Below are 16915 nucleotides of genomic sequence, written 5' to 3'. Positions count from 1 at the left end.
TGGGGAGAGAGTGGTGAATGAAGCCTAGCACTTGCTTTCATTAGTTGGTCAGGCTGACTCCTTCCCCACCCTGGATCATGTGGCTCCTCACGAGCCACAAGGCTTCATCCTGTGGGCTCCTGGCTGGGGGGGATGAGGCTGGGTTTGTGTCCCCCCACCTTGAGCAATGGGGGTCACATGCTTATTTGCTACTGCCTCACTTCTCAAAGTTCTTGTGAGTGGCTACAAGCAAGTGCAAATTGGCCCTGAGTAAACACTTTAAAAGCACCATATCATCATTCAGAACCAACAACAGGAAGAACAAAACCCCTTTCAAACAGTTTTTGTAATCTGTTTTAGCAGCTGGTTGCTAGTAGATTTTTGTACTTCAGAAGCAATTTGCATTTCAGAAGCAATTGTTTTAGCAATTGGCTGCTAAGGATGGTCCCAACTTACCTGAGGCTGCTCCATTGCAGAAGCAGTTGGGAGTGGACAGAAGAGGGCGAGTGCATGCCACATGAACCAGAAGTTTACTATGAGTGCAGGTGGCATGGGCACCATGTATGGCTGGCCAGCCCCCTTGCAGACAAGGGGAAGAGGGCAGATCAAGCTGCCCATGTGCCAGGCCTCCATCTTCCTGCTGGCCAGTGACGATGCTTCCTACCCACCCTCCCTGTATTGGTTTATATTTACCAGTTGTGGTTATGCTTGTTTGTCAAAGCAGGAGACAGAACTGTTTTTGGTGGGCAGTCTGAGTCTGCGTGCCAGACTGCCTGAAATGGGGGTCTCCTTAAAAGGATGGACATACACTGAACAAGACCTGTCACAGTGGGGGTGGCCTGGCAGCATTCAGTGCCAGATGGCAGAGGGCGGCCACTCAAAGGCTCACACCCATTGGCACCCAACAGCTGCTGTTCCCAGATGGGGTGGTTCCCAGATGTCTCTGCTTGCTAACCAAGTGTGTGCCTTGGCTGCAAGAGAGGCCTCGGGTAACAGATGCCCCAAGCAGTCCGCTGACTGCAAGAAGACAGCTCCCCCCATGCTGCACTCTGCTCCTGTAAATAATAATGCTGTGGCCTTGTTTACTGACTATGTCTGAGTGCTCTTTCTGACCAAGCCCTGCCCACCTGCTATGCAATGTAGTTTATTTACATTTTCATTTAAAGTCACTTCCTTCCAGCTGACAAAAATGGACAGTCAATTCTTTTTTGTGCTTCTGAGTAGGGATGGGCACAAACCAGCAGATAACCAATGTCATAATAATGTCATAATAAATGTTACTGTTTGGTTTTTTGAAGCAAAGTTGGGTGTTTTGAAGCCTGAAGAATTGGGGTGAACTGTCATGAATTCTGGCACAGTTCCTAGTGGCTCTAATGTTCATGAAGATCAGAGGTGTTTCGTGTGCTTCACAAGAAACAGCTAAGTGGCTGGGAGCTCCCAGCAACTTTGTGGCTTCCCTTTTGCCTTTCTGTTGATCCATTTAAACCTTGCTTTTAATTCCCTGCAGCTTTTCACAGGGAGCAGAAAGGAGGTTTTAAATGAAAGGGATGGCATGACTTCTGAGCAACACTTCACCCCCACCTTTCCCTGCCCAGAAGATCTTCCCACACACACACAGCACCACCACTATATCTGCCTTTCACTGTTTTTCAGGTTGTCTTCTATAGTCTTTTTCAAGTTGAAAGTGATTGCTGAAAACAGTCTGAAACAGCTGCACAGTAGGGAATGCCTCCTCACTGCATTTTTCCAGTCCATGTCCATCCCTTCTTCTGAGTCATTGTAGTATGTTGTTTAAAATGTCTGTAGCGCTTCTAATAGTGTCACTTTTCCCCTTTCCGTGTGCAGTTTTTACGGACACATATGATGAAAGTTCAGCATTCTTCCAGTAACTCTGCTCCTCTAAACAATCAAGAAATTAATCAGGAGAGACATTCAGCCAAAATCATGGTTCTGCTAGGAAGGAAATCCTGTCTTATGGACCATTATGTTGGTATAATGGCTACCATTCATGCCAAAATTTACTAAAAATAATGTTGACATTCCATGCTGAAAACATTCAGGAAGGCAAATTTGGATGCCAGATATAAAACTTAGCACAGTGAGCTCTTTTCTTGCAATTTATTTTATTTATTTTATTTATTATATTTATATATCGCCCTCCCCAAAGGCTCCCCGAAGAAAAATTGCTTTTTCTACTCTATCCTGCTACTGAAGAAGGCAACCACAAATTCTCTTAAATCTCTTCTAAATCCTTCTACACAGAGAGTGATGAAGAGCCAAGATATCAGGCCTGTTTCTAAACTGGCTTTATCAGGCCCACCTTTCCTCTGCATTGTCAATCCTTAAGTCTGTGGGAAAAGTTTTTCCTTTCAGCTGGCTTCCCCCTCATTGAGTTTCCTGGGCTCTCTTCTCAAGAGATAAGCAGACTGAATTTAAAGATGCCAGTAAGACTGCAGAGAAACTATTGTACAACATTTGTTTTATTTTCTAAACAGCAGAAAATTCCCTTCTTAGAATCTGATGACTGTCTCTCATTTTCTTTCCTTCACAGCTACACTGCCTTTTTTATTCATTCCTTCAAAAATGATTTTGTTTTAAATAATCTGTAAACCGCTGGAAGCGGTATAAATAATTGGTTAAAGCCTAACTGGGAGGAGAAGGGGGTGGGGTCAGTCCAGGATAGTGGAAGGTGTTGATTGGCCCCTTGCCCAGACTGACAAGAATTCCAGCCAGTCGGGTGAGGGGCCAATCAGAAGGCACAAAGCGCCTTCCGATTGGGCCCTTACCAGGATAGACCAGAGTTCTATCCAGTTGGAAGGTGCAAAGCGACTCCCGACTCGCCCACCCAGGCGCAATCTGGAGACATTGCTGCCTGTCTGCTCCTTACCACTGCAGGGAGAGGAGTTCAATAGGGCTGCCAAGGGGGATGAGAATGGAGGCTTGGACAGGCTGCACCAGCACTTTTCACCCCAAGGCTGTCCTAACTGTCATGTCTAACTGTAAATTTCCTCAGAACACTGACAGAGCTGGCAGGAGGCTGGTGAGTGCGCTCCCTTCCGCTTCCCTTCAGGGCTGCTGGGAAGTAGCCTTTAACAGCCCCTGACTGAGGGGAGGGAGGCGTTTCCAAGAGCAATACAGGGGAGCCTCAGGACATGGGGGTGGGCATTCCTTTTGAGGGGGGGGATTTCTCCTTCTGCCAAATGGCTAACAGGGAGGCCACAGAAAAGCCCCTTGTCACTTAAAATACTGCTCTGGCTGGGGGTTAGACACAGCCAAGCCATGTTTATTTCTTCTTTGCAACTATCTGCAGATTTGAGGCCACTGCACAGCATTATTCTGCAGACTAAACTGGATGCTGTTGCAGAGGTTCTTTTGTCTCCTGTTTCATCTGCACAACAACCCTGTGCAGTAGGCCTCAAGTCTTTCAATTCAACAACAACCTGTGTGGGAGGCCTTAAATGTTTCTTCTCTACCACAACCCTGTCCAAAGTAGCCCTTTCTGCCTGGGGGACTGATCCTTATACTCTGCAGGTGAGCTCTCCAGGAGCTCTCCAGAACCCATCTGGAGGTTGGCTATCCCTGGGTTGGAAATATCCCTGGAGTTTTGGAGGTGGGACTTCAAAATCGTACACTGCCTCAGAGTCCAGCCTTAAAGGAGGCCACGGTTGCACTTCTGTGCCTGGAGGGAAGGCTTCCCCCCGGCCCCAAAAGCACACTTAGCACCCATTGCATTTACAAGTACAATGGGCTTGTTCCCTAGTGCTATCATAAAGTGACACATGAAATAATAACCAAGAGTACACACGGATCCGAGGTTCAATTAATCTGGCAGTATTGGAAAAATCTCTTCCCTATTAATCTGATTTGCATGCACCCTTTGGCTGGCTTAACAGAAGCATTAGCCCCTGTTGCCTCTTGTCAGTATAGTTGACCCTTCCTTCTTTGTATGATCTAGATTCATCACAAGTCCTATTCCATCTGATTTTTTGACTTATTTTTCTAACTATGCCTACTGGTTTGTATGCATGGTCATTCTTTTCTTCATGCACTGTATTTCCTTATGCTGTTGTTTTATCTTCTTTACTATTTTCCTTTCTTCATCTTAGGTTTCATTTTAGTTTGGCATGGATTTTCATGTTTATACTGACAATATTCAGTTAGTCTTCCCTACTGCTGATTTGTCATCTTCTTCATATTAATTCATTTGGTCTTCCTGTATTTTATTGTGGCTGTCAGTTTGTTCTTGGAAATTAAATTATTCACCAAAAAATACAGGTTGAATCCTATGGGTCTATTTTGCTAAGAGGAGTGCTTTCCTCCCGTTCATGGAGGTTTCCTCTTATTAGGTAGAAATTCTGAGTTGGATTCTACAGATCAGTTACTTTCTCTGGCTCTTTCCTTTTCTTTTATAGATTTTTATTTTTCTTTTCCAAGATTAAAGATAATAGAATACAAGTAATCAACATTGTTAATACAGAAAAAAGAGAGGTTATGCTCTTCATTTAATACACTTAGTTCCCCGTTTCCATCCCCTATTAAATTATTTTCTTAAATAGTTCAGGTAAGGGCCCCATTGTTCTTGAAAGGCCTCTTCTGTTCTTCCGTTGACTATCAGTGTCAGTTTAGCCATCTTGGCAAAGTCAGCTAATTTATTCAGCCAGTCTTCTATCGAGGGTAGTTCTTGCGTTTTCCATTTCTTGGCCAATTCTAGTCTTGCTGCCGTCATCGCGTAGAAGAATAAACTTTGTGTGTGGGTTGGGAGGCACTGCGGAGGTACACTTAATAGCATAGCTTCAGCTTTCATAGGAAATCTAAGACCCCACATTTTCTGCATAATAATGTGTATTTTTGCCCAGAACTTATAAACTTTTTCACATCTCCACCACATATGAAAGAAAGAGCCTATTTTATCATCACATTTCCAACATTTATTATTACAATTTTTGGCAATTTTGGCGATCAGTTTTGGTGTTACATACCACCTGTAAAACATTTTATACCAATTTTCTTTAAGTATTTGACTATTTGTAAACTTTGGTATTCTAGACCATACTAACTCCCATTGTTCCATTGTCACATTAGTCTCAATATTTTGCATCCATTTAATCATACATGGCTTAACCCGTTCCATTTCTCTCTCATACCTTAATAGCAATTTGTATATTTGGCCCTGTAAGTGTGGTTTGTCTTGGATTACTAAATTTTCAAATTCTGGTATTGGAGCCTCTAGATTTAACAGTTGCTCTTTCCTTTTCTCATGTGCCTGTATAAGGCCCTTTATGCCTGAGGAAAGCATCACTGGTAGCAAAATAAATGTGTGGCATTAAACTCAAAAATTTTTCATATTTCAGTCAGATTCTTCTGTTCCCACTCTTGTTCCTTTTATTAGTAATGTTGTTATGAAATCTTCTCATTAGGCCTAAAATGTCTTGGTATTATTTGGATGCATTTATTTTTTTCTTCCCTGTTTTCCTGATGCCTGTGATGTTCAATGGTCAGATATCACTAAAATTTGATGTCTTCTTTCTGTTGCTTCTTTCCATAGCTTGATTCATTCAGTTGTAGTATCCTACTGTAATGCCCTTTTCACCAGTTTTCATGGTTCTCCTCTTAAACCTTCTGCGTATGTGTTGCATTTTTCCATCTACTAATTCAATTAGTTTTTATTTGCTGCTGTATTGCATGATTACCTAGCTCAGAAAACAAACTTCAGCAGCTTAGAAAGCTGACTTTCTGTATTAAGGTAAGATTTATGTCACTGAGTTCTTAAGGGTGGATTTTTAGTCAGCTCAGAGAGCTTCTTCCCATTCTCACCTGCTTACTAACTGCTCTGTCTGCGCTTCGTCTCCGGCTGCAGCAGAATCCTCTCCTTCCCTTCCCTGGGGTCACAGCAGAGGAAGTATCAGCTTCTTTCAACTCTGTGTACTTTTTCGCCATCCCCAGCAAGCTGAATGTACCACAGCACTATTCAAGCTGCAAAAAAATCTGGAAATGACAGGGTGGTTGTTGTTTTGCCCCAGGGTACATGATACCAGGGCAGAGACAGATCCTGCCAGAGAAAAGGAGCTCAAGTGAAGAGATATGTAACAATTACAAGTTATTTTAGAATGCCTGGGGGAGAGATCCCAAGAGTTCCCTAGTGTGGCTCATAGATTGTCATCATTTATGTTTCCCACAGGTTCCCCCTCCCATTGTAAACTGAAAAAAATGTTATATACAACTGTGTATATTTATATACACCTCTGATCTTCACCTCTGATGAAGATCAGTATGATCGAGATGCATTAGGTCTGAACTTGTTGGCATTTGTTGCATACACGCGGAGATGTTTTATGTGTGCCCAATAAATAAGATATACTTTTATGGTTTATAAACACCTTTGAGCGCTATTAACACATAGTTTCTATTTTACTATATTTGGTCTTATCCCTAACCTTTGTGGTTCTCACTTGTTTTCCAGATTGGTTTTTTATTTCCATTTATGTTATTTGTTGTCATAGAATGTCAGTCCTATTGTAATTCAAGCACAGAAAAATTCTCCTGAATTATTGTTTTCTGTACATATATATGCACACACAATATTTGCATTTTTTCTCTCTTTTAAGTGTGGGGCTTTGTTAGTTACTTTTCTAGTTCCTGCTAAAATTTCATCTCTTATTGATCTATACGGTCCTTTATGGACTTTGCACTCTTTATTAAACCCTTTCCTGCTGATTCATGAATTCAGGTTTTCTTCTCTTATTGCAACTTAGGTATGGAACTCTTGAGTAGCCAGTGTTCATTCAATCAGATTTAAATAATATTTTAGGACATTGAATTAGATCCAGGCTATAGCTGCTGATTTCTACTGATTCTACCTTCCTACAGCAGACCCTCCTCATGTCATTCCCACTCTTTCCCCCTCCTTCCAAAGCTGCATTTCAGATAGATCAGTGGGGTGTAAAAAGCCCACAAAAAGAGCAGTCCTCAGGAGATCTACTCAATCAGGTATATTCAATGGAGCTTACTCCAGGGAAAGTGTTCTTAGGAACCATATATTCCATGCACCCATATACTTCATCTATACTCCTCTTAAAAGGAGAGGCAAGAAACTAAAGAGAGAGAGCAAGAGAATAAATCATGGGTTACAGAATACAGATGTTTAAATTCCCTTTTCCAAAACAAGGGTCTGACAGTCCAAAAATTAAGGGCATTTCTGCACATTGAAAAAAATTATCGTTGTGCCAAAAAAATAACGTGCCTTCCACCATTCCTCACCTCCTGGCTCTCCCATTTCCCTCTGCCACCTTCTCTCACTTCTTGGCACTCTGCACGCCTGCCTGTAATGGTAGAAGACAGCTACGCTATACATGAGCTTCTCCTCTGCCTGTCAGTCATGCAAGTGAGCCAATCACCTTTCTCCCTCTTTTAAAAGGTCTGCAAGCCAAACCAAAAAATTTTTAGAGTCAAACTTCTCCATTTAGAAGCCTAGGCATATAATCAAAGATGTATAGTGCTTATTTTTAATGCCACCCCTTTTGTATTCATGAGCCTTGTAGCCTTTACAAATTGATCTTCTTCCTGAATCGGGGGGTTGGGGGTTAGAGAGGCATATTTAGTGTGTTAACTGGAGGGGGAAATGTTTTGGGTTTTTTTTTTTTTTTTTGCTTTGCCTGGACAATTAAATACATATTCATTGCTCCAGGCACTTTACTTAAAAAAAAAGAAACCCCACCCCTGGAAGAGGGGAGAGGGAGGTGGGGCAGACTCTAGAGGCAGAGATAGCACTACATTGGCTCCACACAGTTCCTTAGCATGTTGCTTGCTGAGTGCTCTCCTCCTGCTCATGCTACATGGCTGGGGAAATCCACTTTATGCAGTTCCCCAGCTAGCACATTAAAATGGAGAATGTAGCTGCCGGTTTGCTGCTGGGATGCTGGATGTTGGCAACATTGTGCAAAATGCCTAAAATATGGTGTATGCAAAAGTAAGTATTTCACTACATTTGGAATTGCCCTGAATCATCTAAAAAGGGGAAAGGCATCTGTGACAAGTGCAAAATTGGGCAGAATTAGGTCTCCAGCTCTCACAAGGCCACAGTAGTCTTGGGCAGGCAAAAACTTGATTTGTGAGTGAAATCTGGAACTAATTATATGGCAAGACACATGATTTGAAAGAGCAAAGAGAGCACAAGACAAAGGGGTGAGTTAGGATCATGGGAATGTTTCAAAATAACGAAACAAATGAGATTTGATATAAGGCATATGGCTTTGGCAGGCAATGGTCTAATTGGTCTTATTTCCACTGTAGGAACAGTCAAGTCCCCTGTTTGTGTGGAATACAGATGTGCATAAAGTTGTTTCTTTGATAGAATGCTAAACAGAAAAGTTTTTGGGTAGCTTAAGGATGCCCAAGCCTTGACCAACTCTCTGGTGACTTGACTTGCAGGCTCTGTCTGGGACAGCTGTTTTCCATAGTAAAGGCAATTTATACTTGTGCAAATGGCCTGAGAATATCTTTCTAGGCCCGGTGTGATACACAGAATGGAACTGACCCTGGCATCAAAATCAGAGGGTGAAGGAATATGAACCAGTACAGAAGGACATTGACAACACACTTCTTGTACAGTAACAGCATGATCCTAACTAGGGGTACCCTCTAAGCCAGCTAAAGTCAATGGGCTCAGAAGGGTCTTACTCCTGCTTCAGGTTGCACTATAAACTGGATAAAAGCAAAGGACAGAAGCAACACTTTCTCTGTCTTTTGAAGAATCACAGTGTTCACTTTTTAAAAACATTGCCTTTATCCTTTGTTTTAAAGTAATGTCAAAAGTAGTATCTTTGAAACAACGATGAACAAGTTATTTATACTGAAAGAATGTTTGCCTGCAGAATTTCTGACTGTGTAATGAATCCAATGGGTGTAATGTGTGATCATTGTCTTAACATATTCTTGAAACTTTGCATCTTTCAGAGTAAATCATCAATAAAATTCAGCCTGAGGCTTTCATGGGTGATCACCAGCTGATGACAAGAACTGTACTGAAAAGAAGAACAAGAAATCTTTTACACTTAAAAAAAAAGTCCACAGATTGCTTCTTGTTTGAAATGATCTTTTTGTTTCTGTACTGTTGGCACAATTCTAGGGAAAGTACAGAGACCACAGAGGCATGGAATAAAAAAACGTCCATGTCAGAAGCCTTTAGGCAAAATTACATAGTCAGTCTTCTAGAAACTATTACCAGAAAGATTGCATTGCACTTCACATGGTGATCAATAGTGCTCCCTGATCCATGCTTACTTACTTTGAGGCATATCTTTCTTCCAAGAAATACTCTCTTGGTTTCAACATTAAGATAATAAATATTTTAAACCACAGAAAGTTACTCTTGTTTTACTATCCTACTGGTAAAAGTACACACAGTACTATAAGAATCTAATTCTGCAAACTGGCTGTTTCTATGGAAACCGAGGTAGGAATCCTACAGCTTTACAATAATACAGTTCAGAGTATTATGGGGTTTTGCATAACTTCTCCTGGAAGTATCTGAATTCTCAGAGAAAAACAGTGCAAGTAGATTGACAATCTGATTCCTTATATCTAAACCATTTATTGAATTAATGTAATTATTTCTCTAGTTGTTTATGATATCTGGATGGGCTTGAGCACCCCTCAGATCTCCATATGATAGAGAAAATTCCTGCTTAGAGCCATCCTAACTAGAGTGAAACCCATTGGCTACAGTGGATTTGAAGGTTGTTGAGGATTGCGCTGTAAATGTCAGATCCCAGCTGATCAAGGTATTACTAGAGATTATCTCCCTTTGCTTGTTGATCCATGGTCAATACTCAAAGATATCAAATGACATTATTTAAATAGAAATATAAACACACTATTTTACTTGACATGTTATTTTTAAGGTGGAAAGACAAAAGGGATTGTATTTTTAACACTCCTAGTATTAAATGAAATGAAGTTTCTATTAATTCATTAGATAGAATCTGAATTTCCTTGGGTAAATTTTCAGCATCACAAAATCATCCTTACATCCCATAGAATTCGTTTACTTATGGTAACTATCATACAGTTCTGCATGTATAATTTCTGGTTATTCTCTATAACACCTGTACTTTTCTTGAATCTTAATAGCCTCTGGAATTTTACAGAATGCATTTCTGCTCTTGAATTCCTGGTCATATTTGCAAACATGCATAAAAATGTACAAAGAATGTTGCTGGCTCAAATGCCCGAGCATGCTGCCTCTCAAATATGGCTCTCTTTCATGTATTTATTTAATTCTCGTTTTAAAGCTGTCTATCTCAGCTAGTGGTCATAATCTGTCAGTGAATTCCATGCATATATTATCTAAGTATTTCTCATCTGTCCTAAAATTTACTACAGTTCCCATCCCTTGGGTGTGTTGAGGAGCCATCACACGTGAGGAGAAGGAAAAGGATGCCCTCAGGAAAACAGTATGAGTGTTTCCACAGTTGTGTTTTTTCTCCAGGTTTCCTTTGTATTTGTCTCTGTAAACAGATTCTGAATTTGCACCTCACATTCCACATATATCGTCTCCAAATAGAAATACTGAGAATTGATTTAGCACCATGGAGGTATGGGCAGCTGGTCCCACCTCCCATGGTTTTCTTGGGAAGGTGGGTGACTCATCCTGCCTTCCAACTTGCCTCCCTTCCATTTCTTAAAGCTAAGCATGCTTAATAATGCAAATAGTGTACTAATGCGATAGTAAAGGAACATGCCCCCCCCCCCAAGCTTTCACCTATAATGAACAGGATGCATTGGCAGGCAGAATAACCCAACCAGATATTTTAAAAAACCCTCCCTCCTTCCTTCCTCTGCCCCCCATGGGAAAGGTGCCCAAATGCTCCCCTCTTCTATTTGCTTTTCCCTTCCAAGAGCCCTTAGAGATATCTGTAAGGGACTGGGAAGAATTCCCCAAACCCTTGCAGTCCCAAACATGGGCTCTTCAATGGATTTCTTCCCCCCCCCCTCCCCCCATAGGAGCTGCCTGCCCACTCTGTAAGGAACTGGGAAGGACTTGCAGACCTGAATAGGAGCTCTTCTGCTGGGGGGGAGGGGTCCCTCCATCTGTAATAGCTGGCTGCTGGGGCTTTACAAAATAATTCAGTTGTTACAATTTCTTCTTTCCCCTTAGATTAATTTTGACTAAAGCAGCCCAAAGGGAGCTCTCTTGCCATGCAGTTTTGTTCAAACAAAATAGCTGCTCTGCTTGAGAATGGAGTTCAACCAGGAAGAGAAGAAGGAAGTAGAGGCTGGCACCCCCAGGTACAGGCAGCACAACTTACAGTAATCTTGAGAGTTAATAAATGAACATTATGTTGGTCATGGAAAGGTACTTTTCTCCTTTTCCCATCAAATTGCTATTTGAACTGAAGAGTGGATTTCACACCCTTATTCTTTCCAGCAGTATATTGGCTGCTCTGATTTGAAGTAGCTCTCAGCACCTGATATCCTATAATGGGGATGCCAGGAATTGGACCCTGAGATACACACAGACCATATGTTCTACCATAAAATAGTAAATAGCACCATATGTTTCATAAGGTGAATGCAAGTCTCCTCCCATCACAAGAGTAGGGAGGGGTATGCTGTAAATATTTACTGGTGCATGTATTTTTATGTGTTATGGATTCAGGTATGGTTTATGGCTATATTTAACTATAGTATTAACATTCTCCTCAGAGAATAAAGCAAAATCTACATCTGTCTATTATTTCATTTTAAGATACTGGAATGCTGGTTGATATTATAGAATGCAGATGTTTTTGTACATACTTTTCTGTACTATCAGCAGCATCCATTTAGAGAACCATGAAAGTAAAAAGTATTTGTTATTTCCTGCTGATGTTGCTTGCCTTTATTTGAGTGAAATAAATGCTTAGTGGCACTGATATTTCAAATAAAGTGGACAAACAGTGCTGATGTGAAACAAACCTAGGCCATTAATCCCTGTCCTTTAGGCTTGCTTTCTTTCTTCCCATTAAGTGGGTAATGTAACACAGATGTAGAATTCTGAATGCAATGTCTGGACTGCTACATGCCTCCTATCTAAATTTTTGCACCTTCTCCCCATCAGATTATAGTTTCTATTACAGTAGTTGCATAAAAATTAAAATTACATGAGGTTTTCAATGCTAGTATGAAAGCTGCATATTTTTACTTAGAATCATTTATAAGTATCTGCAGAGAGAAGCACATTATAAATCAAATAAATAAATAAAAATTAATTTAGTCTTCACCTTATACCCCAAGCTACAAAGCTCAGAAATGATGCTGATTTCAACAGCCTTAATTTTTAAAAAAATATTGCACTGAGAAAACCACAGATTCCTCTGTAATATGTATATTTAAAACAGAAAATTTCCCAGATGTATGCCACCTATGAGCAAGGTAAACTTTTAATAGGTGGCTCAGGTCACCGACGTTGCTCACCAGGCATTTTACCATCTTTGCCAGGCACAATTAGTGCCCAACCTGTCAGCACTCAACTTAGCCACTGTGAATATGACTCATTCTTGACTCTTTGCAGGCAGCTATCCTTTTGCTGAGGGAGGACAGGATTGATTCCATTCACCGTGCAGTACCCCAATCATTGGCAGAACCTAAAGCACAACAGCTGCAATGCCCATTGCACATCTAGTTGCTGTACTGTAAGGTTGCCGGTTCAGTTGTTCTAGATGGGCTCTTACCCCCATTGCGAGATTCACCAGAGTACTTTTCCTTCAAAAGGATGTGCCATGATGATATGGACAGCTCTACTCATCATCCTGCAATCTGTCAGTGAAGTTGGCAGTGCCACAGGTTCCTCATTGGAACAAGAGACTTGGCAATCTCATTGTCTGCCTTTCTTTCATGAGGGCTGGATAGATGCAGGGGTCATTTCACAGCTGTGTCTCTGCTTACAACAGATAGATAAAGATTAGTTCCCACCTCTTGCTCCTGAATGACCTTGGCTTGGTTTTCAACAAATACAGGATTCATAGTTGAAAAAGGTAAGGGTGTCTTTCCGTATCTGTACAGTTATGTTCTAACAAGGAACAGGAGGCTCTCAGGCTGTCATATCACTGCTGGTGATCACTGCTGTTGGTAACAATGAAGCTCTTTGATGAAGGATAAAGCATGTGGGTTGGCTGACCAAAATGACTGCTGTGTATGGCAGCTAGCTGCTTTGAGTGGGCCATTTGGAGTGATTGTACTGCATGGTGTGACATCTTAGCTGTGCCTGGGACTATTTCTAGGGTGTCTTGTAGCTAACTCCATGAAAAGCTTAACTGGGGTACCTGTATGTGTGGTATTTGTACATTCTCACTATACTCTACATTTCTCTAGAGCACTGGCCCCCAACCTTTTTATCACCGGGGACCGGTCAATGCTTGACAATTTTACTGAGGCCCAGGGAGGGGTAGTCTTTTGCCAAGGGATGCTGCTTGAACCCCTGCTCCACTTGCTTTCCCGCCAGCGCCCCTGACTTCCCTGCAGCAACTGGCCAAGGGAGAGCCACAGCCATGGCGGCTGCTGGAGAGCACCAAAGGTGAGCCAGCAGCAGAGTGGCAGGGCAGCCCCCGAGGCAGCAGCCAGGGAGGAGGATGAGGAGGAGCTGCGGCCCAGTACCGACTGATTCATGGACCAGTACCAGTCTCTGGACCGGGGTTTGGGAACTGCTGCTCTAGAGTCCTCCCTGTCCTGGTTTATCTGATTAGTCTTGACACTACAGCTGGTGGGTGGGTCCTAATTCTCTGTGCCATACTTGTGAGGTGTACACTGGTGTGATTTGAAATGCTTTTGAGTGTAGAAGGTATAGGTTCTAATCTAAACTTTTCCTTCTGTTTTGCTGTTGGCCAAACATGAGCTTTGTATTTCTGCCAGCATACTCTCATTGTTCAAATCGATACTTCTTGTTTGTCACATGGAGAGAATACTGGCAAGGAACATACAGGCATACTCAGGCATACTTTGAGGGTCAGTTATTGTGACCTAGTGTCCACTATCTAGTGGTCTAGTGTCTGCAGCACCAGCTTTGTACTGTGCTTCTTAACCTCACCCACCACCCAACCTGGAGTCCTGCTTGAATAGGTCTTGGGCATTCTGCAAGGGAGCTATGGAAGCAAGAGGGTTACGTGATCAGAGCGGACATAGGTCCTTCTCTGTAAGTCTGGCTGCCATAAGAAAACATGATTGGAAGAGAGGACTCAAACTTTCTTTTGCAGAGCTTCCTGTGGGGACTTTGCTCCAGGATACCTACTGGTCATGTTCCAGACCTCTGTACATGGAAGACGCTGTTCTTTAGCTACTTCTATCAATGGCTAACATAGAGGCATTGCCAGCCTAACACTCCACAATTGTGAGCAGGGACTTGGGTACACTTGCTATGCTTCTCTGTACCTTGGAGACAGGTCTTTCTTTGCCGAGCAAGCTTTGCTGGTGCTGCACTGACCACATGCTGGCACCCAGGGCTTCAATTTGGGTACCTATAACATTAGAGTAATATGGAATATACATATTCTGTATAACTAAAAGAACTATGGTTTGGATACTAACAAGGATTGTTATATGAATAGTTTAAAAGTACAGTTTAATGGCGAAATCACCTACGGATGGTCAGGACTGTCCCCTGTCTGAGGAACTTGCTGATTATCCACCCCCATGATCCTGTTTCCATTGGTGGTGCAGAGTCAGTTTCCATACTGTTCATTGTTCAAGAGAGTTGAGAAAACTTGTGTCTGTGCTTAGCAGTCAATGGTCAAACAGAAACATGCAATCTACAAACTCTATACCTGAGTAACAAATCATCTCACCGGAGGAACAAGATAGGCAGCTTTACAGAATCAGATGGAACCCTCTTGGTTCTTTGCATTCACAGCATCCAAGCCTAAGTGCTTACTTTAAACCAGGTAGTTTAATCTATCAAAACAGCCATTTCAAATTGGACAGCCATAATCAGATGAAATTCAGTGAATTGGGATATTTCTTACCCTAGTCTATTTTCACAGGACTAATAGACTAGGGTCCGTTTAATTAATTTGTTTGTTTGTTTGTTTTATCTAGGCTACCATTCCCCCCCCCAAGTAGGATCCCCAAAGTAAGTCCTACTCCTTCCGTTGTTATCCTAAGTAGTTATCCAACCATAAATTCACTATGCAGACTATTTAATATTATATGCATTTTGTTAGTAATCTTAAGTCATTTATAAAGAACAAAGAAACATCGATCTCAGTGGACTACTGCTAATGTTTACATATAATCAGCCTGATACACAATCCAGTTAAACTGTCATGCAGCCCGTAAAACAACCAGCTGTCATATTAAGACTTATATAGATTTAGTCTCATTGACTTTCACTTTTTTGTCCTAACTGGAGCTGTTAAGAAAATGCCCAGGAGGAATGAAATACACAGCACTGTCTGAAATGAGGCATGAATTAAACAGCATAGATAGTTCATATAAAGAACCTGACATACAAGAATTAAAATTGGATCTCCAGACACAACATTTGTTTAGAAATGCAATAGTAGGTTTATATTAGTAGGTTTAATTAGACTAGTAGGATGATTTTTAGTTGAATGAGCTAGCCTTTTGAATGGTTCAACAATTCTCACAAGACTCATCTTTATTCCTCTCAAAAGCTGTGGAGGCTAAATGCGAGAAAAGGACAACCAATGTTTCACTTGCAGATTTTTTAAAACTTTTGTTTGCACTCCCCCATTTTACAGCTTATCTCCAGGTGGTGGCAGGTTACAGTGGATGAGCAATAGGGTTGTGAGTGTCCTGAACTGGGGGGAAAGTTGGACTAGATGACCCAGGAGAATCCTTCCAACTCTGTTATTCTATGATTCTAGGTGACAGAGATCAGATCCTCTGGAGAAAATGGCTGCTTTGGTGAATTCCATAGCATTATACTCCATTGAGGTCCCTCCCTGCCCCAAATCCTGCCCTCTCCTAGCATTACCTCCAAAGTCTCCAGGTATTTCCCAACCCAGAGATGGCAACCCTATTTAAAACTGAACAAAAGCTTGCCTCCTCAGCAGTAAGAGCTGCTGTGACAGATATAGCAGGTCCCCACCCCCGTCCCTGTAACAATATCCTTAGCTCAAGTCTTTTGTTCAAACTCTGCTTTTCAAGTAATACTAATACTTTACTCCATTTATGGGCAATGTCCCACTGCCTTAATGTGTATTATTCTGGGACACGATCTCAGTCTTCTCATCCCCCTCCCAAGTTTTCAGGGTCATCATTCTTTGGCCATTCCAACAGTTAAAACAACATCTTAAAGACAAAGGTAGTGTAGGATTAGTAGTGTTTGTCTCTGCTTACCTAAAGGTTAACATGATGCAAGATAGAGGAGAGTCTTTGGAGGAGCTGGGAGAAGAAGAGTATTATCTCAGGAACTGACTCAGGAGCTGACTGCTAGCTCTGCCCTCTGCTGAGTAAGCCTTTGTGCTATAAAAGTCTCTTGCTTGCCAGAGTAGGCAGTCTTTGGAGGAGCTGGGAAATGAAGAGTATTATCTCAGGAGCTGACTACTAGCTCCACCCTCTGCTGAGTGAGGATGGAACAGAGTTGTTTTCTCTTGCCCCGGAAGGATGGACCAGAATCAATGGGATGAAATTAATTCAAAATAAATTCCATCTAAACATCAGGAAGAAGTTCCTGACAGACCAGTTTCTCAGTGGAACAGGCTTCTTTGGGAGGTGGTAGGTTCTCCATCTTTGGAAATTTTTAAGCAGAGGCTGGATAGCCATCTGATGGAGAGGCTGATTCTGTGAAAGTTTAAAGGGGTGGCAAGTTACAGCAATAGGGTTGTGAGTGTCCTGCATAGTGCAGGGGGTTGAAATAGATGACCCATGAAGTCCCTTTCAACTCTACAATTCTATGATTCTAGGTAGCTGTTAAAGTGAGCAACGGCCTTTAAGGCACTGT

The 16915-nt window shown here is 41.8% G+C and overlaps 1 long non-coding RNA gene across 1 annotated transcript in view; it reads left to right on the top strand.

Annotated features, from left to right (window-relative positions):
• The window catches only part of LOC143839071 (uncharacterized), a 53438-nt gene extending 44208 nt beyond the window's left edge, over positions 1-9230 (top strand). Inside the window, exon 3 of the long non-coding RNA XR_013231579.1 lies at positions 8932-9230. This is a non-coding gene — a long non-coding RNA (uncharacterized LOC143839071). The remainder of the gene's footprint in view (positions 1-8931) is intronic.
• The last annotated feature ends 7685 nt before the right edge of the window (positions 9231-16915 follow it).

This window comes from Paroedura picta, chromosome 5, assembly GCF_049243985.1.
Source record: "Paroedura picta isolate Pp20150507F chromosome 5, Ppicta_v3.0, whole genome shotgun sequence".
Classification (NCBI taxonomy): Eukaryota; Metazoa; Chordata; class Lepidosauria; order Squamata; family Gekkonidae; genus Paroedura; species Paroedura picta.
The sequence above is the reverse complement of the archived record's forward strand: the minus strand, read 5'-3'. Positions and strand labels throughout refer to the sequence as shown.